Source organism: Canis lupus, chromosome X (assembly GCF_048164855.1).
Source record: "Canis lupus baileyi chromosome X, mCanLup2.hap1, whole genome shotgun sequence".
In the NCBI taxonomy this organism is placed as follows: domain Eukaryota; kingdom Metazoa; phylum Chordata; class Mammalia; order Carnivora; family Canidae; genus Canis; species Canis lupus.
Window position 1 is genome coordinate 34,883,839 of NC_132876.1, and position 26,042 is coordinate 34,909,880.

A 26,042-nucleotide genomic window follows, 5' to 3' on the forward strand; every position below is an offset into this window, starting at 1 on the left:
GAGAAAACAGCAAATTATTTTTTTTAATCTAGAGGTGAAAATGCCATATTGGAAATTAATATTTTACTAAATGAGATTAATATCAAATTAGACATTATAGGAAAACAGATACATGAACTTGAAGATCTAGCAATAAAAATTATCCAACACAAAGCACAGTACAAAGACTTATAAGTCAAGATAACATAAGTAAAACATGACACAATATCAAGTATTCTAATAGACGCATGACTGGATTATATATATAATATATACTAATTAATATAATATAGTAATATATACTATATTATACTATGTGTATATAGTACACATAATATAGTATAGTATATACACTATAGTATAGCATCATATAGTATAGTATAGAATAGTATATACTATGTGTATAGAGCATATATTACTTTATACTATATGTACATATATACAGTATATAATATGTATCTTAGTATATGTATCTTAATTAGTGTATGTGTACTAATATTAGTACAAAGGAAGGAAGGGGGAAATGGAAGCCTACTTTTGAAAGGTTCTTATATTTGACATGAAGTAATACAGTATTATTTGAGGTTAGACAATGATAAGGTAAAGGTATATATTATAAAACTTAGAGCAATGATTATAAGAGTAAAACACAGATGGTTAATTAATAAGCTAATTGTGGAGACAAATAAAATCCTAAATAAATAATTAGTTATTCTAAATGAAGGCTGGAAATTGAAAAGAGGATAAAGAGATGAATCAAAAGCAAAGTTGGAGGACTTACATTCCCAAATTTCAACACTTATGAAAAGTTGCATTAATGATACTGGCATAAGGATAGAAAGACAGATAAATGGAATAAAGTACAGAAATAAACCCTTACATTTATGGTTGATTTATTTTCAATAAACGTGCCAATATAAATCAGTAGGGAAAGGAAAGTCTTTTTAATAAATGGTGCTGAAACAATTGGCTATCCATATGGAAATAAAATCACTTTGAAAATTACCTAACGCCATATGCTAAAGTTATCTCAAATGTATCACAGACCTTAATGTAAATGCTTAAATTATAAAACTTCTGGAAAAAATACCTAGGAGAAAAGTCTTATTAGAGAAGGCAAAGTTTTCTTATAAGGACACAAAATGTATGAACTCTGAAAAATAAATTAACAAATTGGATCTAATCAAAATTGAAAACTTTGTTTTTCAAAGAACACCTATAATACTGAAAAGAAAAGCTCCAAAGCTATTCACAATACTTCTTTCTGACAAAGAATCTGTATCTAGCATATGTAAAGAATCCTTACAAGTCAGTAATAAGAAGATAAGTTCATAATAGTTAAAATAAAAAATGAATGGCAATGCCAAGTGTTCACGTATGTAGAGCAAAGGTAATCCTTTTTTTTTTTTTTTTTTTTTTTGAGCAAAGGTAATTCTTATGCACTGATGGTGGGAGCATAAAATGATACAACCACTTTGGGAAACAATTTGACAGCTCCTTAAATGTTAAATGAATAGCATGGAACCCAACAATTCCACTGTAAGGAAATCTATTGGAAAGCAATGAAATACATATTCATACAAAAATCTGAACATGAATGTTCATGAAATCTTGATTCGTCCTAGCCAAAAACTGTGAGCCACCCAAATAAATATCCATCAAATGGTGAATGGATAGGCAAATTGTGGTCTAGACAACAATGGAATCATGCTGAGGAAAAAAAACAATGGGTGACTGATACACAAAATAACATAAATGGACCGCAAAACCATTATGCTCAAGTAAAGGAACCAGAAAAAAAGTAATACTACTCTATGATTCCATTTTTTATAAAGCACTCTAAAGGCCAAATTTAATCTGCAATCACAGAAAAAACAGTGATTCTCTGAGCTGAGGGCTGGAGAAGGATGTTGACTAGAAGGGGCACAGGGAAATCTTCCATGATGATGGGAGTACTGCATATCTTGACAGTGGAGGTTGGTATACAAGTTTATATATCTCAACATGCCTCAAACTGTGATCCAAATGGGGGCACAACATTGTAAGTAAATAATCTTTTAATAAGGTTAAGAAGAAGATGGTTTCTTAAAAGTGAAAAAATAAAACAGTATTTTATGGTTCTGTGTGATATGGTGGCTTTTCTCAGTAATAAGATCGATCTGTGTACCTTCTGTCCTTTGAGGGACACTGCTTATTCCTGCTCCTCCATTTACCCTGGATCACTTGCCTTTACCTGGAACTAGACACCTAGAAAAGAAATTATAGTGTACTCAGTGCAGCCATTTAAACATGCTGGTTTACACAAATTCAAAGGGCACACGGAAGAAGGAAAAAAGGAATAAAAGAGAATGAGAAACAGGAAGGAAGAAAAGGAAGGAGGAATAGAGGAAGGGAAGAAGGGGGAAAATCGTGACAGAATAATACAGAGAACATCAAGAGCCATAAGTCTGATCTAATCCTGGCTCTCCCATTGTTTTAGCCCATTCAGGCTGCTGTAACAAAATGCCACACACCAGGTGGTTTATGAACAACAGGAATTAATTTCCCATAGCTCTGGAGGCTGGAAATCCGAGATCAAGGTGCCAGTGTGCTCAGATGAGGGCCCTCTTCTGGGTCTCAGATTTCTTATTATGTCGTTATGTGGTAGAAGGGTCTAAGGCGCTCTGTGGAGTCTCATATAAGAGCACTACTAACTTTCTTCATGAGGACTTCACCTTGAGGATTTGGGCACCTCCAAAGGCCTCACCTTCTTTTTTTAAGATTTTATTTATTTACTCATGAGAGACACACACAGAGAGAGACAGGCAGAGGGAGAAGCAGGCTCTCTGCAAGGAGCCTGATGTGGTACTCGATCCCAGGATCCCAGGATTATGACTTGAGTCGAAGGCAGACGCTCAACCACTGAGCCACCCAGGTGCCTTGGCCCCACCTTCTAATACCATCATATTGGGCATTAAGATTCCAACATACGAATTTGGGGGGATGCAAACATTCAAGCCATAGCAACCATATATTTTCAACCCCAAATGAAGCCACCTTTCCTCTCTGTGCCTCCTTTTCCCTACTTGTAAAAGAACAGAGAGTAGGGGTGGATTAAATCATTTCTACGTTCTAGATTTCTAAACTTCTGAATTTTATATCTCTAAAAAAGTGATATATACATTCAAATCCCATTTTTCAAAGAAATCAAACTGATATGGTTATGTATTCTGATATAGTGAGGTGAGAGGTCAGCGGAATAGGTTCTGCAACCAGACTTCTTGGGTTTAAATCCCTGCCCTGCCACCGGTTTGTTTGTGACCTGAACAGATGACTTCACCTTGGTTTCTTCCTCAGTAATACAGAGACCAATATGAAGTATCACGCGGCTACATTATGTAGCTGTGGGTCTGATGAAATGAGCTCTATGATGCATGTAAAGTGCTTAGCTCAGTGCTTAGTCCATGGCAGTCCTCTACAAATGCTTGGTATGATGCAGGAAGTCAGATGGCAGGCCTTCGTGACGCTAGTGCCACACCTACTGATAAACATTCAAAGAAGAGGTAACCGCAGAAGGTCTGCTCCAGAGACCAATGTCAGCATGATGCAACTACAGAACACTATCAATAAACTTACACCTCCTTTAAACATTTATAAGAGGGCAGCCTAGGACGAGGCACCTGGGTGACTTTGCCCTGCCTCTTTTTCATGCTTTGCCCTGTCTCTTTTGCAGAGATGTCTTTATTTGAGGGGTCAAGCATCTTCCATAAAGCGGCTTTCATTTTAATGGAGCCTGTGAAAGCTCCCATAGAGAATGGAAAACACTCCCTTTGTTATAGTCAGCCAGGCTCTTCCTCAGTAGATGCATCCTAATGATCCAAACACGAGTAGGTCAATAGAATATTCAACTTTGTAGTTGGCTTGGAACTTTCTGCTAATATATTCATAATGGTTTTCAGCACACATCTTCTCAGCTTTCTTTAAGAAAAATCCTATCAGGTTGGTAATTTGGTCAAGTCACTGAAGGAGGAACATTGTCAGTTATTCTTATTGATAATGTACAAACTGCTTTTTTTTAATGTTTCTGGGAAATACTGAGTTTTTTCCCAAAGCATTACAGACTGTTTAAAAAACTGATTAAAAAATATCTGTTTTGGATTCATTAATCAAGTCCTGAAAGCAATAGCCTTAAAATGAAGCCAATTTAGAGACAATGAGGAGCCTTCTTTTTTCCCCAGAAACAAAGGTGCAAAATTAATAACTCTTTTGTCCCCCATCACCCTCCTCCCACCACGACGTCCTAATTGCCTTCAGGATACATCCAGAGAAATTAACTGGATCCGAGAATTTTCTTTGATTTCCTCCTTTTTCTAACTCTCTCTTTCCCAAACTGACATCTTTTACAATTCACCTTTTCCTCATAGATTTTCTAAGTGAATTTTTGTCAATAATATTGCTATCAGAGAATCTATTTGTGTTTTAGCATCACTTTCAATGCCTTAACCCAAAAGAATATAACAATTTTTGATAAGGGCAAGCCTTTAAGGACATTGGGGACATTTCCTTGTGCTTTTTTTTCTTGATAGAGATAATTGAAACTAGAATGTTCTGAAGGTAGCCCTTTTCCCCTAAAAGTGTCTCTGAAATATTCTCTGGAAATATGCAAGTGATTAAAAAAAGAAGATATAGCTAAATTATTGGAAATTCTTTAAAAAATTCAGTGGGGTATCCAGGAGGCCGGGGATTATCAGTTGTCTTGGGTGGTGTGCTGTTTTGAATAAACCAATATCAGCTGGTAGAGATTTTATGATTCTTTCTACTCCTGGGTATTATAAAATAGAAATACCATATTACTCAAGACTTTCAAGTTACAAAGTTTGTTTTATTTTTTCTTCCCTCACATTTATAGTTTTAATGTAAACTGAACAATGATCTAAAGATAGAGCAATTAGCATTAGACCCTTTCAAGGATTCAAAAATCTGTACATTTTTACCTTCTCCTCTCCTTTATTTTCAACTGAATGCCAATCAGTCAGTCCTTAATAAGCTCTTTCACCCTCTCTGTCTCTCCCCTCACTCCTCTCTTCACTCCCTTTCTCTCTTTCTCTCAAAGCCAAATATGGCTGATCATCAAGTACTGGTACACATATCTATAGTCCTATCCCCATAACTCAAAATGAATTAGTATTGCCAACAACTTGGTCAGTATAAACAGCCAGAAAAATCAAGATGACCCATATAACCAGAAACACTTGCTGAGATCACTTTTTTATAGCTAAAGACTACAGATTCCCCATTATCCTATACTGGATAATATCCATTATCCTATTATTGGATCTAGGCAAACGATAAAGGGAAGGCATAGATCCACTCATTCATATAGCTTTCATTCATGGGAGACCGCTGATCCCTATTATTTCTGCCTATAATAATGATTGACACTTACTGAGCACTTAATTGGGACAAGAACTGTTCTAAATGTTTTTTTTTTTAATTTTTTTATTTATTTATGATAGTCACAGAGAGAGAGAGAGAGAGAGAGAGAGAGAGAGAGGCAGAGACATAGGCCGAGGGAGAAGCAGGCTCCATGCACCGGGAGCCTGATGTGGGATTCGATCCCGGGTCTCCAGGATCGCGCCCTGGGCCAAAGGCAGGCGCCAAACCTCTGCGCCACCCAGGGATCCCTGTTCTAAATGTTATATATGCAATACCTCATTTAATCTTTTCCCCTGGATTATGCAATAAGTGCTATTTTTGTCTTCATGTTAAAAATGGGAAAACTAAGTTACAAGGAAGTTAAGTAGCCTGCAAAGTCACAGAGTTAGTAACAGACAGAGCCAATGATTTGAGTGCAGCGGTCTGGTCCCTACAGTAACTGTATCTTTAGAGGAAATCTGGACATTCTCTGGTGATAATAGTAGACCTGAACAGAAGTGGTTCTTTTGAAGGATGAAATAGGTTGCCTACTTTTAGGTAGGAATGAAGGAGTCAAGATATGCACTAGCCACATCTAAAATTGTTTCCTCACCACCCAATTACAATACTTGGAGTTTGTTTGTTTTACTTTGAATAGGATCATAAGGTTGCTTTTATAACAAGAATTTACCCAAGAATGGTAGTATATTAAAACCATGGCCATCCATTACCAAGTTGGCTACTCATCAGATTTATTAGTAAAATGAAGGAACACTCAAAACAGGGAAAAGGACACGAGATATGGTTTCCAAATTACACCAGTGTACCACAGGAAGATACAGGAAATTCACAGGGGCGCTGTGGGATATTTTAAAACTTAAAGGGAAACAGTATGATATTTGACACATACCAGTCAGCACACTGAGTACTAGCTCAAGATATTTCACAATTTCAACATTAGATTGTGCTACATTGTTTCTGATGACATCAGACATTTACTAAGCTGGGATTTTGGCAATTCTTGTGATTGAAAAGCAAGTACTATGTGAAAACCATGTTGAACATGAAATGATGATATCCAAGCTGATTTTAAAAGTTTAAAACATTGAGGAGGAACATGTATCACATAAGTAAGCAATATAATAAGTAAGTGAAATATAAATATACTTTCCTCAATTTATGTATACAGTTTTTTTTTCAGGTTGCCACTAAGCTGTTAGGACATAAAGAGTTTCTAAGACTTCCAGGGAAGATGGCCAAGAGGACTGTAAGCTCACCTCATTCCATGGATACAACTAGATAACACCCATAAATAGTGTAAATAGCCCAGAACACAACCTAAAGACTGGCAGAACCAACTCTCTGCCTCTAAATGTAAAAGAGTTACACTGAAGAGGGCAGGAAGGGCACAAAAGCTATCAGGAGATAAATGGACCTACAGGTCCATCTATGGGAGTAGGGACACTGCAGGCATGGAAAGAGGAGAGAAACAGATTCTCACACAGGGGAGCCCACATGGGAAGATGAATCCCCATAACATTTGGCTTTGAAAACCAGAGGGGCCGGGGATCCCTGGGTGGCGCAGCGGTTTGGCGCCTGCCTTTGGCCCAGGGCACGATCCTGGAGACCCGGGATCGAATCCCACGTCGGGCTCCCGGTGCATGGAGCCTGCTTCTCCCTCTGCCTATGTCTCTGCCTCTCTCTCTCTCTCTCTCTCTCACTATCATAAATAAATTTAAAAAAAAAGAAAACCAGAGGGGCCAAATTTCATGAGTTCTTACAATTAGCAGGACTTAAAAGCTAGAACCTTAAAAAATCAACAGGCTCAGGGCACCTGGGTGGCTCAGTTGGTTAAGCATCTGCCTTCAGCCCAGGTCATGATCTCAGGGTCCTGGGATTGAGCCCCGAATCAGATTCCTTGCTCAGTGCGGAGTCTGCTTCTCCTTCTGCCCCTCTCCCTGCTCATGCTCTCTCTCTCAAATAAATAAATAAAATCTTTCTTAAAAAAATCATCAAGCCCATGGAAGAGCCAGGAGGGCAAGAGGAAACTGAGTCCTGCACTTAAAGAGACAGCATAACAAACAGCCCTGCAGAGATACAGCACGGAAACAGCAGTTTGAAAAACACTTTGGAGGTATGAGAGGAAGACTTGTTTACTAATCTCAGAGCACATGCTATAGGAATAGGGATCATTGGGACACTTCTCCAAGAACAAAGGAACTTTAGGGCACCGTCTCCCACTCTAACCCCCCAGCCTAGACACATGGACATCTGTAGGAACTAATGCAATGCTAGCACTCACTGCCTAACTTGCTAACAGTGATCCCTCCGCTGTGTTTCAACACACATATCAGACTATCCTGAGGCTCCAGGTTCTGGTGAACAAGAGACATTGCGCTGCAGGGCACTATAGGACTTCTTCTTCATAAGGACAGTACTTTGAAAAGCAGAAGACAAAGCTGAATTTCCTAACACAGAGACACAGACAGGAAAAATGAGAACACAGAGGAAAATGTCTGAAATGAAAGAACAGGGAATAATCACAGCAAGAGACCTAAATGAAATGGAGATAAGTAATATGCCTGATAAAGAATTTAAAGTAATTGCCATAAAGACCCTCACTGGATTTGAGAAAAGAGTGGAGGATGTCAATGGTACCCTTAACAAAAAATAGAAATCATAAAAAAGAATAAATTAGACTTGAAGAACTTGATAATTGAAATTCAAAACACACTAGATGAAATATATGGACTAGAGGAAGCAGAAAATATCAGTGACCTGGAGGACAGAGTAATGGAAAGCAATCAAGCTGACAGGTGAGAGAAAAATAACAATAAAAAATAAGAATAGACTTAAGGAACTTAGCCAGAACATCATGCATAAAAACATTTGCCTTATAGAGTTCTCAGAAGGAGGAGAGAGAGAAAATTTATTAAAGAAACAATAGCTGAAAACTTCCTAAATCTGGCGAAAGAAACAGAAATCCAGATGCAGGAGGTACAGACAGCCTTCAAAATCAGCCCAAAGAGGTCCACAACAATACACATAATAATTTAAATGGCAAATAGTAGTATGATGAGAGAGTTTTAAGAGCACTAAGAGAAAAGAAAACTGTTACATACAAGGCAAATACCTTAAGCTAATTTTTTAGCAGACATTTTGCAGGCCTGAAGGGAATGACATGATATATTCAAAGTGCTCAAAGAAAAAAACTGCAGCCAAGAATACTCTATCTAAAAGGCTAGCTTTAAGAAAAGAAAGAGACATATAGTTTCCTAAACAAATAAAAGTTAAAGGAATTCATCACCACTAAACCAGCACTACAAGAAATGGTAAAGGGGACTCTCTGACTGGAAAGGTGAGACCAGAAGTAATTTCTCTGACATCTGCCATAGTGACATTTTTCTAGATATGTCTCCTGAGGCAAGGGAAATAAAAGCAGAAATAAACTACTGGGACTACATCAAAATAAAATGCTTTGCACAGCAAGGAAATAATCAACACAACTAAAAGACAACCTACTGAATGGGAGAAGATATTCTCAAATGACATACCCAATAAAGGGTTAGTACCCAAAATATATAAAGAACTTGTACAACTCAACACCAAAAAACAATCTATTTAAAATTTAAAAATGGACAGAAGACAGGAACAGACATTTCTCTAAAGAAGACGAACATATGGCAAACAAACACATAAAAAGATGCTCAACATCACTCATCATCAGGGAAATGCAAATCAAAACAACAATAAGATATCATCTTACACTTGACAGAATGACTAAAATAAAAACCACAATGAGTTTTGGCAAGGATGTAGAGTAAAAGGAACCCTCATGCACTGTTGGTGGGAATTCAAACTGGTGCAGCCACTGTGGAAAACAGTAGGGAGTTCCTCAAAAAATTAAAAATAGAATTACCATATGATCCAGTAGTTCCACTACTAAATACCAGTACTACTTGGTATTTAACCAAGGAATATAAAAACACTAATTTGAAAAGAAATGCATTCCTCTGTTTATTGTGGCATTACTTACAATAGCCAAATTATAGAGTCTATCAGTAGATGAATAGAAAAAGAAGATGTGATATATATCATATATATGTAATGGAGTATATATATGTATACACACATATATATGTATAGTGTGTATATATATATATATATATATAATATATGATGAAATATTCCTCAGCCATAAAAAAAGAATGAAATCTTGCCATTTCCCATGACATGGATAGATCTAGAGAGTATGGTGCTAAGTGAAATAGTTCAGTCAAAGAAAGGCAAACATACGATTTCACTCAGCTGTGGAATTTTAAGAAAAAAAAAGCAAATAAAATAAAAAAGAGACAAACCAAAAAAGACTCTTACCTATAGAGAACAAACTGATGGCCACCATAGGGGAGGTGGATGGGGGGATGGGTGAAATGGGTGAAAGCGATTAAGAGTACACTTATCTTCATGAACACTGAGTAATTTAGGGGATTTTTGAATCATTATACTGCACACCTGAAATGAGTATAACACTGTATATTAACTACACTGAAATTAGAAACAAACTGCAAAAAATACCACTTACCAAATTGTTTGAAATTAACTACTAATTTGTTTGAAATTGAGATCTTTTGGTCTGGTGGGGGTGGAAAGTGAACATAATTATTGAGACACTAAGTGATCTGTGAACAGAGGAATTTGGGGAACCTCTGTGAACAGATTATAGCACACATTTATTTTGTGAGTAGAAAGTAGAAAGAGGGGCAGTCCAATATCTGGGCAGGCAGGCATTGCACCATCTGAATGGGCATGTGAATGGGAAGAAAGTGTCACAAAACAGAAATGGAGCAGCTCTAAAGAAAAACTATAGACCTAAATCAGCCATGAGTCCATTAGACTTCAGGCTCTGTAAGGAAAGACAGAGACTATGTGAATTTAATTCTCTTGTGATTTCTCCATTTCTAGCATATTTTCTGACAGAGCAAACATTTTCTGAAGGAAGAATGAATGGTATCTTTTTTCTAGCATTATCTCAATAGTTCAGTTTGGTCAGCTGGCAAATAAAGTTGATAATTGCACTTCTTGTCTTTAGCCATCTAAAATGTAAAGACTGTGTTTGATTATATCGTAGCTCACAAGCACTGCTCTCTGAGCCAACAATGACTGCCTCTGTAGTTTAGGGACACCTTTACTCTGATACTACTTATGACCTAAACTGGGGATACCTAAACACCTCCATTGGGAAATAAATTTAGTATCAGGCTCAAGACAATTGATGACTTCAGAACACTGCTGTTGGGGACATTGATATTGATTCATTGATTTTTTTTTTTACTTGTCTTGTCTTGGTTAATTTAAGTATAATTAGGAGTTTGTACTACAGCCTTTACTTGCTAAGCAATTGGTCTTGAGCTTGTTTCTGACCCCTGGTAATCTGAAATGCCATATGACTCACACCTGAGACACACAAAGGGATAGAAGGGAACTTCCTCAATGCAGTATAGAGTATTTAAGAGAACTTTATACAGCATATCAGACATTATGGCAAAAACGGTGGTAGTGTTTACTTTAAAATCAGGAACAAGATAGTATAGCTCACTATCAGTATTTGTATTTTTCATGGGCCAGAAGTCCTTGCAGTGTAGGAAACAATGAAAAGAAGCACAAAGTGTAAGTTTTGGAAAGCTTGAAACAAAAAGTTATTATTTATACATGATAAAATGGGCTATATCAAAAACTAAAAAAGTAACCACAGATAAAGTATCAGAACGTGCTTAGAAAAGTAAGGCTACTGGATGTAAAACATTGAAGTTCATTTCTATATACCAGTATCAAAAAACTAGAAAGTACAATTCAATATCAAACAACTTATAAGAGAAATTTTTTACAAGTCAGTTTCCATTTTCTGCTTCTAGTATGATGGAATAAATGTGGGGTTTTTTGATGGAATAAATGTAAAAGGTACTAGTTCTTCTAAAACAACTAGAAAGCTGGAAAGTATTTTTAACAACTGTTTACAAACATTAGACAATAGAAAGGGAATGACTTTTACCCTGGGGAGGAGTGAAAATAATGAGATGAGCTTTCTGATCATTTTGTCTCTCTTCCTGGAGACACTCTCTGGACCAAAAGCACAAGGAGTGGAAAGCTAAGCACAGAATAGACATTTCACTGATTTAAGAAGATAGATATTGGCATTTGGGAAGGCTGAGGCACTTGACATTTGTGAACAAAAGGGATCTATTCAAAGAAAGTGTTCTAGAGTATTTGTAGGTGATTCCCCGAGTCTGTTGCACAATACTGACACCCATGAAGAAGGTGAAAATCCGTGGTGAAATCAAAATAAAATAGCTCTGAGACAACAATTCTCAGAGATTTCCCAGGGCAGCAAAATAGTCTGATTCTAAGCAGCTAGTGTGAAATTTGCCATGCATCTAAATAATTCAGTTGAGATCCCACTGGTGTCATACCTTAGAGACAGGACTATGCAAGCCCTAGAGAAGTGCCACCCCAAACTCATGCCACAAAGCCTAAAACTGGCTTCAAAAGAATCAGGCTGATCCAAAAGTACACTTAATGCCAATCATAACACAATCCAATACTGGCTAAAGCAAGATAACAAATTTCCACTATTTGGCAGCATAAACTTCACACTCTTGAAGCATCCAATTCCTATTAATAGACATGCAAAGAGGCAGGAAAATGTGACCTATAGCTTGAAGGAAAATAAGTCAATAGGAACCGACCCAGAAATTAGAAAGATGGTAGAATTTGCAGACAAACATTTTAAACAGCTGTTGTAAAGATGCCCAAGGAATTCCAGAAACACAGGAAAATAAGGAGAGAAACCAGGGCTGCAAAAAGAGCCAAATGAATATTCTAGTGGTGAGCAATATATTATTGAGAATGAAAATCTTACTGGATGAGAAAATCAGTGAGTTAAATACTGGAGAATAAAGGATAGACTCTTTAAGATACAGAAACAGAAACTATCCAAACTGAGCTACCATGTTAGAAAATAATGAATAAATTTGGCAGACCATCAGGGAATCTGGTTAACATATGTATGACTGTAATATCAGAAGTGAACAAGGGCAAAAAATTTAGAAAATAATGGCTGAAGTTTTCCAGGTTTGAAAAGAAGTATTAATACAGATCCAAGAATCTCAGCAAACTTCAAGCAGGAAAAAAAAAAAACACCACCAAAGCACATCATGATCAAATAACTGAAAACCAGTAACAAGGAAAAAAGTCATTCAATCAACCAAAAGAAGGATAAATACACAAAGAGAAAGAATTATTTTTAAAAAATTAGTTTATTTTAGAGAGAGAGAGAGATAGTATAAGCAGGAAGGGAAGAAGCAGAAGGAGAAAGAAAAATCTCAAGCAGATGCCCCACTGAGTGCAGAGCTCCATGTGGGGCTCCATCTCATTACCTTAAGATCACAACCTAAACCAAAACCAAGAGTCAGATGTTCAACGAACTGCGCCATCCACGTACCCCAAGAAAAGATTCTTTTTAAAAGATGGCAGGTATATGATCAGAAAAGAAATGTATACCGGAAGACAGTGAAACTCAGTAAGTGCTGAAAGAAACAACAAAAAAATGTTAGAAGGCACAATGAAAACACAAGATTAGTCAAACAAAAGCTGTGATAATTCAGTGTCAGTGGTCATGGATTACAAAAACTAGTTAAAGGAGGTTCTTCAGATTGAAGGCAAAATTATATCAGTGATGATTTAAAATTATATGAAAGAATCTCAAGCAATAAACATGAATAATATGTGGGTGAATACAGTAGTTACATTTATCATTGACTTACCATCTGAAACAACAAATAAACCATGCAAGTATATTAAAATTGATCCTTCAAATACTGGACACTGGGTAATTATGGCCATTGATCTCCAAGAATCAGAGAAGAAATAATCTGTTCCCTAATATTGCCCAAGTAGTGCCTAGAGCAAATCCCCAGGCCACAGAGAATAGAATGGGCGACTCTAGTGGAATACAGCAGTCTCCCTGAGTTGAAGAGATGGAGCTGGGAGTCTGGGGAGGTCAAGGCAGCTAGAATTCATAGGGACAAGTAGGGAAGGGAGTACTGCACAAAGAAGTCCATATCTGCAAAGCAATCTCCCGGAGTATTTTGTTTAAAGATTTTATATATTTACTTGAGAAGAGAGAGAAAGCATGAGCAGGCAGGGAGGAACAGAGGGAGAGGGAGAAGCAGACTCCCTGCTGAACAGGAAGCCCAACTCAGGGCTCAATCCCAGAACCCTGGGATCACAACCTGATCCAAAGGCAGACACTTAACAGACTGAGCCACCCAGGTACCCCTCTCCTAGAGTACTTAGTTAAATATTGATCATTACATATGTGTGAGGTTGCAGAAAGAATCATAATAAAAGAATTACAGAGAACAATCTTCAGAGCTTATACAAGGCTAGGCATAAAGCCCATTCCCACTATCCAGAGTGAACAATCTCATAATTAAGAGCATCGAGTAGATTCTCAGAAGTTTTTTGTTTGTTTTCATTTTTGTTTTTAACTCAGGAACGGGAAAAAATAAGTAAGACTAGACTAAACACTGCTTTCGTGTCACCTAACAACAATAAAAATAATACCCAAAGGTATAAAACTTTTTCCATGTAATTTAAATATGTCCCAGAATGAAGCTTAAGAACATTTTTAGGAATGCCGGCATATCCATCACCAAACAAGATGAAATTCACAATGGCTGTTATCCAGCCAAAATTAACAAGGCATGCAATAAATAAGGAACATAGAAACTTAACAATGAAAAACATTTATCAGTCATATACGACTCCAAGTTGATATTATACATTAGGTAGACAAAGACATGAAAATAGTTATTGGTATAATTTCCATATTTTTAAGAAGTTACAGAAAAATTGAATATATTACATAGAGACATGGAAAATATAAATAGATCCAAATAAAATTCCTAGAGAAAAAAATCCCAACATCTAAGATAAAAAAAATACACGGAATGTTATTAACAGCAGAGCAGACAGTGCAAAATAAAGGATTAGTGAATGCAAGTGTTGTAATAGAAACTATCTGAAATGAAGCAGAGGGGAAAAATAAATAGGGCATACATGCACAATAAAAAAAATCCAAACTGCCAATATATGTGGAATTCGAGTTCCTGAAGGAGAGGAGAAAGTGGGGGAACAGAAAGAATATTTGAGTCAATGACTCCAACGTTGATGAAAATATTCAACTTACAGTTTCAGGAAGCTGAATGAACTCTAAACATAAGACACATGAAGAAAGTGACCTTACGTTACGCTGAAATCAAATCATGTAAACACATCAATAAAGAGAAAATCTTTAAAGCATTTAGAGGAGAGAACATGCTTATTATATGCACCAGAACAGAGATAAGAATGATGATAGATTTCTTATTGAAAATATGAGCTAGAACACGGTGGAGCACAAATTCCTTACTCAGTGAAAGTTTTTTTTTTTTTTTTTTTTTTTTTTCAAAAATGAAGATGAAGAAAGCGGAGGTGGAAGGGACTTCCAGTATGTTGAATGACCATCTTGGTCATTACTGTCCTGGAAAAGCAGTAATAAAAATGGACAAAATTATTAAAAAAAAAAACAACTACAATTTAAAGACTCTGGAAATTTGTCAAAGGCATTAAACAATGTAAGAAGTGTTCAAGAAAGTTTGCTGTACTTAGTAAGAACAGTTGAAATCCATGGTGTTTTTACCTAGGGCCGCTCCCAACACAACCACCCCTCCTGATGCTGTAATGAAGAAATATGACCGGGCAGTAGGAGGACTGAGCCCTAACCGAAGAACTAGCAACATGCACCTGACTGGATTCCTAAATTGCTGTGGACCAGTGACTCCAACATGCCTCATGCTTTCCTCCTTTTGCAAAGGAAAATCTGTGGCTGTCAAACATTTCGTGTTGGCGTTTGTATGTTTGTGTGTGGGTGTGAGTGACAGATAACATCTCTTTAATTCACAAGATTTTCAAATCAAGAGGAGCTATACTTGACAACATGTATATGTTGATTAGGTATGACAGCTGAGCAGCCTCATCCAACATAGGACAGATCTAGGTGGGAAATTGGGTCTTGAGTTTGAACCTGTTACTTAATGGGATGAGAGTCTGGGGGTTCTGTAAGAGGCACATGTGAATTTTGTATGTAAGAGAAATGTGAATTATTTTGATCAGTGGACAGATTGTGGTAAATGGCAGATCCATGGCAAATATATGTCACATGTATATTACAATGTGAGTGATGTCTCCTCCCTCTGATGTCCCTCCCTCCCTCCTCCCTCCCTCCCTCCTCTCCTCTCCTCTCCTCTCCTCCTTAAAAGTCTTTAAGTCTTTGAGGTTTCTGTTCTCTCCCAGTTGAATCTGGGTAGGGAATTGTAACTTCTCTGACCAACACAGTGTAGTAGAAATAATGTTGTGTGATTTCGGGGTAGGTCATAAAATGGATATAGTTTATATATGTTCTTCCTTTTTCTTGAGATAGTTGCCCAGACACCATGTTCTGAGGAACTCTAGGTCACATGGAGATGCCATATGTAGGATTACCAACTGATAATACAAACTAAGGTCCCAATGGAGAGTTGGCATTAACTTACACATTAGTATAAGTGTCTTCAAAGGATTATAATTCTCAGGTATTGGGTCTTCCAACTGGGGTCCCAGACATCACTGGGGCCCCAGTAAGACAAGGCATTTCTACTAAGCCCAGTGTTAATTCCTGTCCCACAGAATATGTAATCCAACAATTTTTTGGATCGATTTTTATCTAGCCTTAGTCAAACAAAAAGATTTTCTTGGCACAGGCAAAAATGGGTCACAAAATGCATGAACTATAAAAGAAAAAAGTTAACAAATTTGACATTCTGAAAATCATACTTTTATATACTTAAAGGTGCCATAAAGAAAGTGAAAAGCTAAGCCACTGAATAGGAAAAAAATAATAAGGCCCCCAAAAGTTTTGTTTTTCTTTCATGAGCATATTTTTATACAAGCATACTAATTTTATATATTGCAAGGCAGATTAATAAAGCTTATTTTTTCATATTAAAAATGAATAGGAAGATATACTTGAATACATATATCTTTAAAAGAACATTTTAGCCAAAATATAAAGATTCTTTTTTTAAAGGCTTTATTCATTTATTTGAGAGGAAAAGAGAGCACAAACAGGGGGAGGGGCAGAGGTTAGAGGGAGAAGCAGACTTCCCACTGAGCAGGGAGCCCAACTCAGAACTCCATCTCAGGACCCCAAGATCATGACCTGAATCGAAGGCAGACATTTAACCAACTGAGCCACCCAGGTGCCTCTACAATTCTTTATTAAGAACTCTTGTACATTGCTGGTGGAAGTTAAAAATGTTGCCACTGGTGCCAGAGTCCTTTGTCTTTCTTTTACTACCTGCAGGTGCCAGGGATGCCCAGCAGACCTGCTACTGGAGGCTCTGGCAGCCCAACTCACCTACTTGGTGTGAGCCTGGCACGAGGTCCCTGGCCCTTGGGGCACTTGCTCAGGTCAATTTTTCTATAACTTCATGGAGAGAAGGGACTTGGAGGCATGGCTTGGTAACATTTCTGTTACATGTCTTTCTCTAAGGGACTGGCAGAAAAATTAAACTCTGGATCACCTGATTAGTCTGAGTGGGGCAGTCCAGCTCAGGCATCTCTCCAATAACTTGGAGACTTTTTCAAACTCCTCCCCCAGGAGCTCCATTTTTATTTGTTAAAATGGCTCAATCCTCGGGCTTGACTCACATGCTGCCTCATGTCTAAACAGTGGAAGAAGGTGATAAGTGCCCATACAGAGGTGTCACAAACCACATGTAAAAATTTGAGCTGGTACATAGATGATTCTGTTCAGAATGCCTTGCACTGGTAGAAGCTTTGAAGGCCTATTTGAGAAAGAGGCAACTGGAGGACCTTGAAGCCTTTGAGACCTCATCATTAATTGGACACAGTGCCAGAGCGTATGTGCTCTACTACAAAGATGCATTTCTCTGCACACGGTCAGATGACTTGTCTGCAAAACTGTGGTATGTGAGCACAGGGGAGTGCATTTATGGCATTCAGACCCACAGTGGTGCAGCAGTGAGGTTTGATGAGCAGAAGCTTGTGACAGACTCCTTTGACAACACTGTGGCCTGTTGGGAATGGAGTTCTGGAGCCAGCACCTAGCACTTCTGGGGGCACACAGAGGCGGTATTTAACATTGACTACAATGATGAACTAGATACCTTGGTGAATGGATCTGAAGATTTCACTGTGGAAATAAGAGCTTTGTCTCCTGGGACAAGCCTGAAAACACTCAATGGCGCATGGAATGGGTCACCAAGGTGGTTTTGCAAAAGTGCGAAGTCTTTTTTGCACAGCCCTGGAGACTACATACCCCCACGTGTGGACAAATATGAGATCAAGATTTGGCCAACTGGGAGAGAAATCAATTGTAAGTGCTTAAAGATGTTGTCTGTCTCTGAGGACAGAAGTATCTGCCTGCAGCCAGGATTTCAGTTTGATGGCAGATACATTGTAGTTTGGCACTGCATCTCTACCCATGAGGCTTTGCCAGTTGTGATATTCGCAGGGTCATCAAGACTCCTGAGGTAGCAAACTTGGCCTTGCTTGGCTTTAAAGATATCTTTGCCCTGCTGTTTGACAACCATTCCCTGTATATCGTGGACTTGCAAACAGAGAGCCCAATTCTCTGCTGGCCTCTGCCAGAGTAGCAGAAATCAAGGATAAGCTCAAGCTTCCCGCGGGTGAAGCATCCTGGCTCGATGGATTGGATGGGCACAATGATATGGGCTTGGTCTTTGCCACCAGCATGCCTGACCACACCATTACCTGGTGTTGTGGTGTTGTGGCATGACTGATGCCACAAGCTTACCATCGCTGACTGACTTAGGTGCTAAGGGTGTGGGTTTTCAGTGCCCCCTCGATGGCAGTTAGTCAACTGCATGAACCAAAGTTCTCGCCTAACAGTATCATCACACAATGCACAATCATTTACCTGCATTTGCCCCAGGGCAGGGGTTCAGGGCCAAGGAAGGCTTGTTTTATTGGTATACAGCCTAGGACGCTAATGGGGTACACCATTGACTTCATTTGTACTTAGCTATGTTGTTCAGTATAGAAGGATGCATTTTGGGTCATATTTCTCAAATTTTAGTTTAAAGTAAAGAGAGTTATATGGTTCATTAATCTGCTCATTGGTTGCCTGTAAAACATACCCATCTTTAAAAAATTTTTTTAATAAAATGCTACTACCAGTTTGGATGCCATTTTAGCTATTTCTTATAAAGTAAAACATATATTTAACATACAACCCCACAGTTACAATCCTAGGCATATATCTAAGTTTAAAGAATACATATCTTCTCACAAAACATACGTTCAGCCATTTTCTGTTTGTGTTTTAATATTTCCATGGGAGGGTAATGAGGAGCTGGAGCTTCATAGCTCTTTTACTCCTGATATGTTTGCCATGTTTTAAGACAAACCATGAGAGACTCCTAACTTTAGGAAACAAACAAAGGGTTGCAGAAGGAGACGTGGGTGTGGGGATGGGGTAACTGGGTGATAGGAACTAAGGAGTGCATGTGATGAGATGAACACTGGATGTAATATGTTGGCACAGTGAATTTAAATAAAAAATTAAAAATTAAATAGAAATCAACTACACTGTGATATAATTTCATAGCAGCCTTATTAATAATTTCCAAAAATTGGAGAAAAAATCCAAACTTTTCTCACCAAATTATGAATGTGTAAACAAATTGAGGTGGGGGCCCCTGGGTGGCTCAGTGGTTGAACATCTGCCTTCAGCTCAGGTCATGATCCTGGATCCTGGGATCGAGTCCCCATCAGGCTCCTCACAGCCTACTTCTCCCTCTGCCTATGTCTCTGTCCATCTTCTCTGTGTCTCTCATGAATAAATAGCTAAAATCTTAAAAAGAAAATTGAGTTGTATCTGTCCAAAGGAATAATACTAAGTGATAAAAAGGAAGGAACTACTGATGCATTTAATTAAATAGATGTATCTTAGAAATGTTATGCTGGGGTGACTGGGTGGCGGGCACTGAGGGGGGCACTTGACGGGATGAGCACTGAGTGTTATTCTGTATGTTGGCAAATTGAACACCAATAAAAAATAAATTTATAATTAAAAAAAAAATAAAATAAAATCCAAAGAATACCCATCTCATCAGAACAAATAAAAAATCAAAATTACTCACTCAAAAAAAAAAGAAAATAGCTATATATGAAGTATGATTCACTTTATATGAAATTTTAGAAGAAGTCAAATGAATCTATAGTGACTCTGGGGCCAGGATTGTTGGGGGAATTGATTGAAAAGATTTAAGGGGAAACTGTTGGAGTGATGGAAATGTTTTCTGTATTGAGTATAACAGCAGTTATGCAGATATATACATTTGTCAAAACTCATGAATGTTTGCATATAACGTGTATATTTTATGTTATGTAAATCATACTCCAATAAAGTTTATATAATCGGATGTATCATCAATATCACAAATAATTAGGGAAATGCAAATGAAAACCATTGCCTACTAATTAGGATGGTGTTTCTGTCAGAGTTCTCTACGAAAACAGGACCAATAGGATGTACAGGTGTGATTGTGTGGTTGATTTAAAGGCATTGGCTCACAAGATTGTGGAGACTGGCGAGTTCACAAATTTCAAGGTGGGCCAGCAGAATGGAGATCCAGGGAAGAGTTGATACTGTGGTTGGGATCCAAAGGCATTCTGCTGCAGAGTTCCCTCTTCTTGAAAGGAGATCAGTCTGTTTCCATTAAGATCTTCCAGTGATTAGATGAGGCCCACCCACATCATGATGGGTAATCTAATTTATTCATTGTCTACTGGTTTAAATTTTAATAACATCTAAAAACAGACCTCCAAAGAAACATAAAGAATAATGTTTGAGGGATGCCTGGGTGGCTCAGCAGTTGGGCATCTGCCTTCGGCTCAGGGCATGATCCAGCAGTCCCAAGATTGAGTCCCGCATCCAGCTCCCTGCAGGGAGTCTGCTTCTCCCTTTGCCTGTGTCTCTGTCTCTCTTTGTGTTTCCAATGAATACATAAATAAATCTTTTTTAAAAAAGAATAATTTTTGGGATCCCTGGGTGGCGCAGCGGTTTGGCGCCTGCCTTTGGCCCAGGGCGCGATCCTGGAGACCCGGGATCGAATCCCACATCGGGCTCCCGGTGCGTAGAGCCTGCTTCTCCCTCTGCCTATGTCTCTGCCTCTCTCTCTCTCTCTCTCTCTCTCTATCATTAAAAAAAATAATAAAGTGGTACATTTAAAAAAAAAAAAAGAATAATTTTTGACCAGATATCTGTCTGTGGCCTAGACAAGTTGACACATAAAATTAACCATCACAGATGGCAGTTATTGAAAAAAATAATAACATGTTGGCAAGGATGTGGAGAAATTAGAAAGCTTGCAATTGTTTGGTGAAATGTAAACTAGTGCAGTCACTGTGGAAAACAGCATGGTGGCCCTTCAGAAAAACAAACATAGAATTACCTCATGATGTAACAAGTCCCCTTCTAGGAATATGCCCAGAGCAACTGAAGGCATGGACTCACAGAGACAGTTGTGCTAATGAAAAGAACCAGACTCAAAAGCCCACAGATTGTCTGATGCCATTTACATAAAATGTCCAGAGGAGGCAAACCTAAGGAGATATAAAGTATATCGGTCACTGCTTAGGCCTCAGAGACAGATGGAAAAGGTTAGAAGTTGAAGACTAACAGAACTGGGATTTTTTGGTTGGGTAAATAAAAGTGTTCTTTTTTTTAATTTCATTTATTTATGATAGTCACACAGAGAGAGAGAGAGGCAGAGACATAGGCAGAAGGAGAAGCAGGCTCCATGCACCAGGAGCCGGACGTGGGACTCGATCCCGGGTCTCCAGGATCGTGCCCTGGGCCAAAGGCAGGCGCTAACCCGCTGCGCCACCCAGGGATCCCCATAAAAGTGTTCTAAAATTGATTGTGGCAATGGTGACACAATTCTGTGCCTATAGTAAAAACCATTGAATTGTACACTTTTTTTAAGATTTTATTTTTCATTAATCTCTACACTCAACGTGGGGTTAGAACTTACAACTCCAAGATCAAGAGCTGCATGCTTTACTGACTGAGCCAGCCAGGTGCTCTGAACTGTACACTTTATATGAGTGAATTGCATAGTATGTGAATTATATTTCAATAAAGATTTTTAAAAATCATAATATATGGCACTTATAGTTGAAGTAATAAAAGATATCTAAGAACATTATGGTGGCAGTTATAAAACTGTATTGAAAAATAACTAAAGATGACATAAGTAGATGGTAAAATTAATTTTGTTCTTGTATAGGAAAACCAATGCAAAATGTCACTTCTTCCAATATTCATCTATAGATTCAATGCATTCCAATGCAAGTAATGGCAGTGTTTTTCTTAGACATGATAACATGATCTTGGAATTCATGTGGCAAAGCTAGAAGCGAAGACACTGCTGAAGAAGTAAAATGAAAATATTGCTCTATCTAGAAAGTTTATATAAAATACAGAAATTGAGATGATATGGTGCTGGATCAGGGCTACATAAGTAGATCAGTGGATCATAATGGAAAAGAAGGAAGGAGGGAAATGAAGGAGGAAGGCAGTCTGGGAGGGAGGGAGGAAAGGAGGAAGAAGATAGATGATAATTGGACGATAGATAGATACATGACAAGGGTGCCATTGCAAGTAAAAGGAAAGGGAATGACCATTCAGTAAGTGATGAAATAGTGCTGAGAGAAATGTTTAGAGAGAAAGGTTTATCCATTTTAGATACAAAATATAAAGGTATATTCAATTGAAATACAAAAACCATACACCACACACACACAACAATAAATTCACAGTAGATTAAATGCTTAAATGTGAAAATCAAAACTTTCTTAGAAGAATGTATGGAAGAATATCTTTATGATCTCAGGTAAGAATGGATTTCTTTATAAATCTACAAAATACAAATTCTATAAAGGAAAAGACAGATGCATTTGATTATGTTAAAATTAAGATAGTCTGTTCATCAAAAACACTATATAAAGACAAGTCAAAAATTAAATGAAGATATTTACAACAGTGCATATAATTGCCAAACTACTGATATAATAAATAACCCCTATGATTAAACATAGAAAACCACAAATGACTCAACACAAAATGGACTAACTCTATGAATAGAATTTCACATAAAATGAAGCTCAAAAATTACAGTAATATTTGCTAGTTTTCATTAGTGTTCAAGGAATTGAGAGTTAAAGGCACATGAAATACAGTTTTATACCTTCCAAACTACAAAAATAAAAAGCCTGCACATTCCAATTGTTTTCCAAAATATGAAGTAATAGGAACTCTTACATACTACCGTTGGGATTCAAATTTGGGAAACTACTTTGGAAAATAATTTGACATTATCTGAAAAATTCAAAAATTCACATATCTAGGAATCCTACTTTTATACATACACCTTTAGAAAACTTCTTACACATGAGTGCCATATGACATGGACAAGGAGGAGCCCAAATGCACATCAGCAGGAGAATGGATAAATAATGGTATATTCTATATGAATAAAAAAGAAAGCAACTCTGGCAGCATTCATAAATGGTTGATTTCAGATTCATAATGTTGGTTGAAAAGACCAAGTCATAGACGAGTACATATAGTATGCTACTGTTTATAAGTTCAAAGGTAAATAGTAGCTTTCTTGTTAATGATCTGTTCTGTGCATGGAGGTGTGTCATCCACATGGCACTATTCTTCCCAATTAAAAGTGGGAGCTATGTTTTCAAGATTCCTCCTCCCTATATAACTCTTCATTTGAGTTGGCCATTTGGAGAGCAGAAGTGAAACAGAAGCTAATACATTAGGAACTTTGTGGAAGGGAGTTATAGTGATAGACAAAGAAGCTTAGAGGACCCTATCTTGTCCTGCTCTTCTGTTCCATTCATTGCCAGCTCATCTTTCTGATGAATGGCCTTACCAATCAGTGGCAGGCTCAAGGGCATCAACAAGGGCTTGGGCATGGTCTCAGAGAAGCAGTTTCCACTAACGGAACAGCTATTGCAGAGATGACAGTTTCCATAGAACTCTCCATTAAATCTTTCATGGTATGAATTAGCAGCCACATGTATTCTGTTTCTCAAATGTCCTCACATTCTCTGACATTCTCTTCCATCCACCCTTATTAATGATTCCGGTGGATGTAAGATCTGATTGCCACCGTAAACCATGTATTGACATTGGATTAGTCTGTTAGGGCCACAATAACAAAATAACACAGACTGGGTGGCTTACACAACAGAAATTTATTTTCTTACAGTTTAGTCCATAACACTCATAATATGTGTCATGGTCCTGTTTTCCTGACACATCTACACATGTAATCCCACTATAATAAGAAGCAATGAAACTATAAACACACAAATGAGGATAGTAGTTACTCTGGGCAGAAATATTTCATTTAGCACCTTTTTTAGCAAAACTCCATTTCCTGGGTGCTCTTTGCCCAAAGAAACCATTCAGTTAATATTTTCCTCTGTGACCTGGGAAGTGTCTTAAACCATTGCTAACTCATCATTTTTCATCCTTTTCACTCTCTTCAAAACTGTCCATTTTCCTTTCTTATCTCTCTCATTTCACAAATCTTTTCACTTATAGAAGAGAAATTGTGAAGTCGTGACTCCCAGGCCACATCTTGGCTACAGATACATATTTTGTTTAGTCCATAATTTAAAAAATGGTTAAACATGTAATGAGTTAACTGCCAACATTTTAAAATTGGGAGATTTTACATTGCAATCTAGACTTCTGACTTTTCTCACAGTTGAAAGATCTGGAAATATTGACCATATATACTCCTGTAGTGGCAGCTGGATGGCAACTGTGCTCTGTAGTTGCGTGATCCAGTTCTCTACAACCCCCCACACTATATCGTCTTACATGCAGCCAGCTTCCTTCACTTGTTGGTATTTTATTGATTCTTGCACTGTTGGCATGTGAGCTGGTCACCACAATCCCTGGTAAAAAAAGTTAGCATACACAATATTTTCTTCATTTTCAGTTGTTCATGACTCCAAGACAATGTGTTCATTCTCTCCTGATCCCTACTCTCAGGAGAAAATGCAGCTGATCCTAGTGCTTTAAAGATTGAATCATTTATGACTGATTAGTAGATTAGTTGTCAGCTCTCCCAGGAATATCTTCATTTTTAACAAGGTTACCTGGAGAAAGGAGAAAACTCCGCTATGCATCCCACTGCTCATTTGCTTTGCTTTTCATTCAACTCACATGTTATTTGCTTGATGTTATTTTCCACAGTAGGTAAGTTCTTATGCGGGCAGAAATCATGTCTGTTTTTTTTTTTTCACTGCTGTTTTTCCAGTATTATCTCAATCTGTATCATTCAGCCCTGAATAAATATTTTTGAATGAGTAAAAGGATGAAATGAGTATTATATCCCTGTTTTTCTTAATAATCTTGGTTTGAAGCAAGCATGATGATTGCTGTCTAGATTAGCTTTGTTTGATAGCAACTAATCCAGAAGACTAATCCTATGGAGTTGGTTTTGTACCCTTATCTAATCTACTGAACCAGATTTAAATAAGATAATTTTTCAGCAGATCACAGAAATTGTATCTCTGAGTAAACACTTGTTGGTTCACAACTTGGGAGTTTCCCAGGTGAAATTCGAAATTGGCATGTACTATGGAGAAAGAGACCACTCTGGAGTGGTAGGTGACAGGTTTAATATACAAGGGAACTTACATATGGGGCTTGTCTTGGATGGCCACAAGACAAGTAGATCTCTGCATCTGCCCAATAGAATATTAAAAGTTTATATCTCTATACAATTATATATTAATAATATGTATCTCAGCTGGGTTCAGTTATATACACAGTCCAGAGTGTCTCAACATCACGTTACTGTCTCAAGGCTACATTCTTAAAATGGCTCCTGGTGTGAAATGATTGGTGGAATGTATATTCCAAGGACAGAGAAGTAGGTGAGCAACCGCCAGTTCCCCTGGTTCAGCATTAAGGTAAACAGACAGTCACATCATCTCAATGACCTACTTCGACACCATTATGCAGGAGGAGTGTATTTAGATAAAATGCAAAAGAGTTTCTAATGCCTTATGATCAACCCAACCTCCTTTAAAAAGTGTGTGTGTGTGTGTGTGTGTGTGAGAGAGAGAGAGAGAGAGAGAGAGAGAGAGAGAGAAACAGAGACAGAGAAGCAGAAAGATAATGATTGGTTCTGTCCTCTGTGCTATTAAATGCCTAAACACAACAGGAGAAATAGGCTCCACCAAACTAGAGACTAGGGAACAAAGCAAAAATTTTCAAGAACCCGAAAGAAGATACAGACTAGGGCTTGGAAATATTAGAAGATCTGAATTTTAAGTTTGGCCAAAGTGCTCTTTCAATTTGCACAATCTATTGATTAAGTGCCTCAACAAATTAAATCAAAATTGCATTTCTCATTTCAAAAAGTCTTTTTCCATTTATCCAAACAAGCATGACTTTACTTTAAATACATTTTATCCATTATAGGTTGGTGTAATGTAATTTACAG

At 37.6% G+C, this 26,042-nt stretch overlaps 2 pseudogenes; one reads left to right on the forward strand and one right to left on the reverse strand.

The window, feature by feature from the left end:
• LOC140628583 (protein GUCD1 pseudogene) overlaps positions 1-26,042 on the reverse strand; it is a 59,224-nt pseudogene that overhangs the window by 9,741 nt on the left and 23,441 nt on the right.
• Positions 16,929-18,271, forward strand: LOC140628441 (F-box/WD repeat-containing protein 2 pseudogene; annotated as a pseudogene).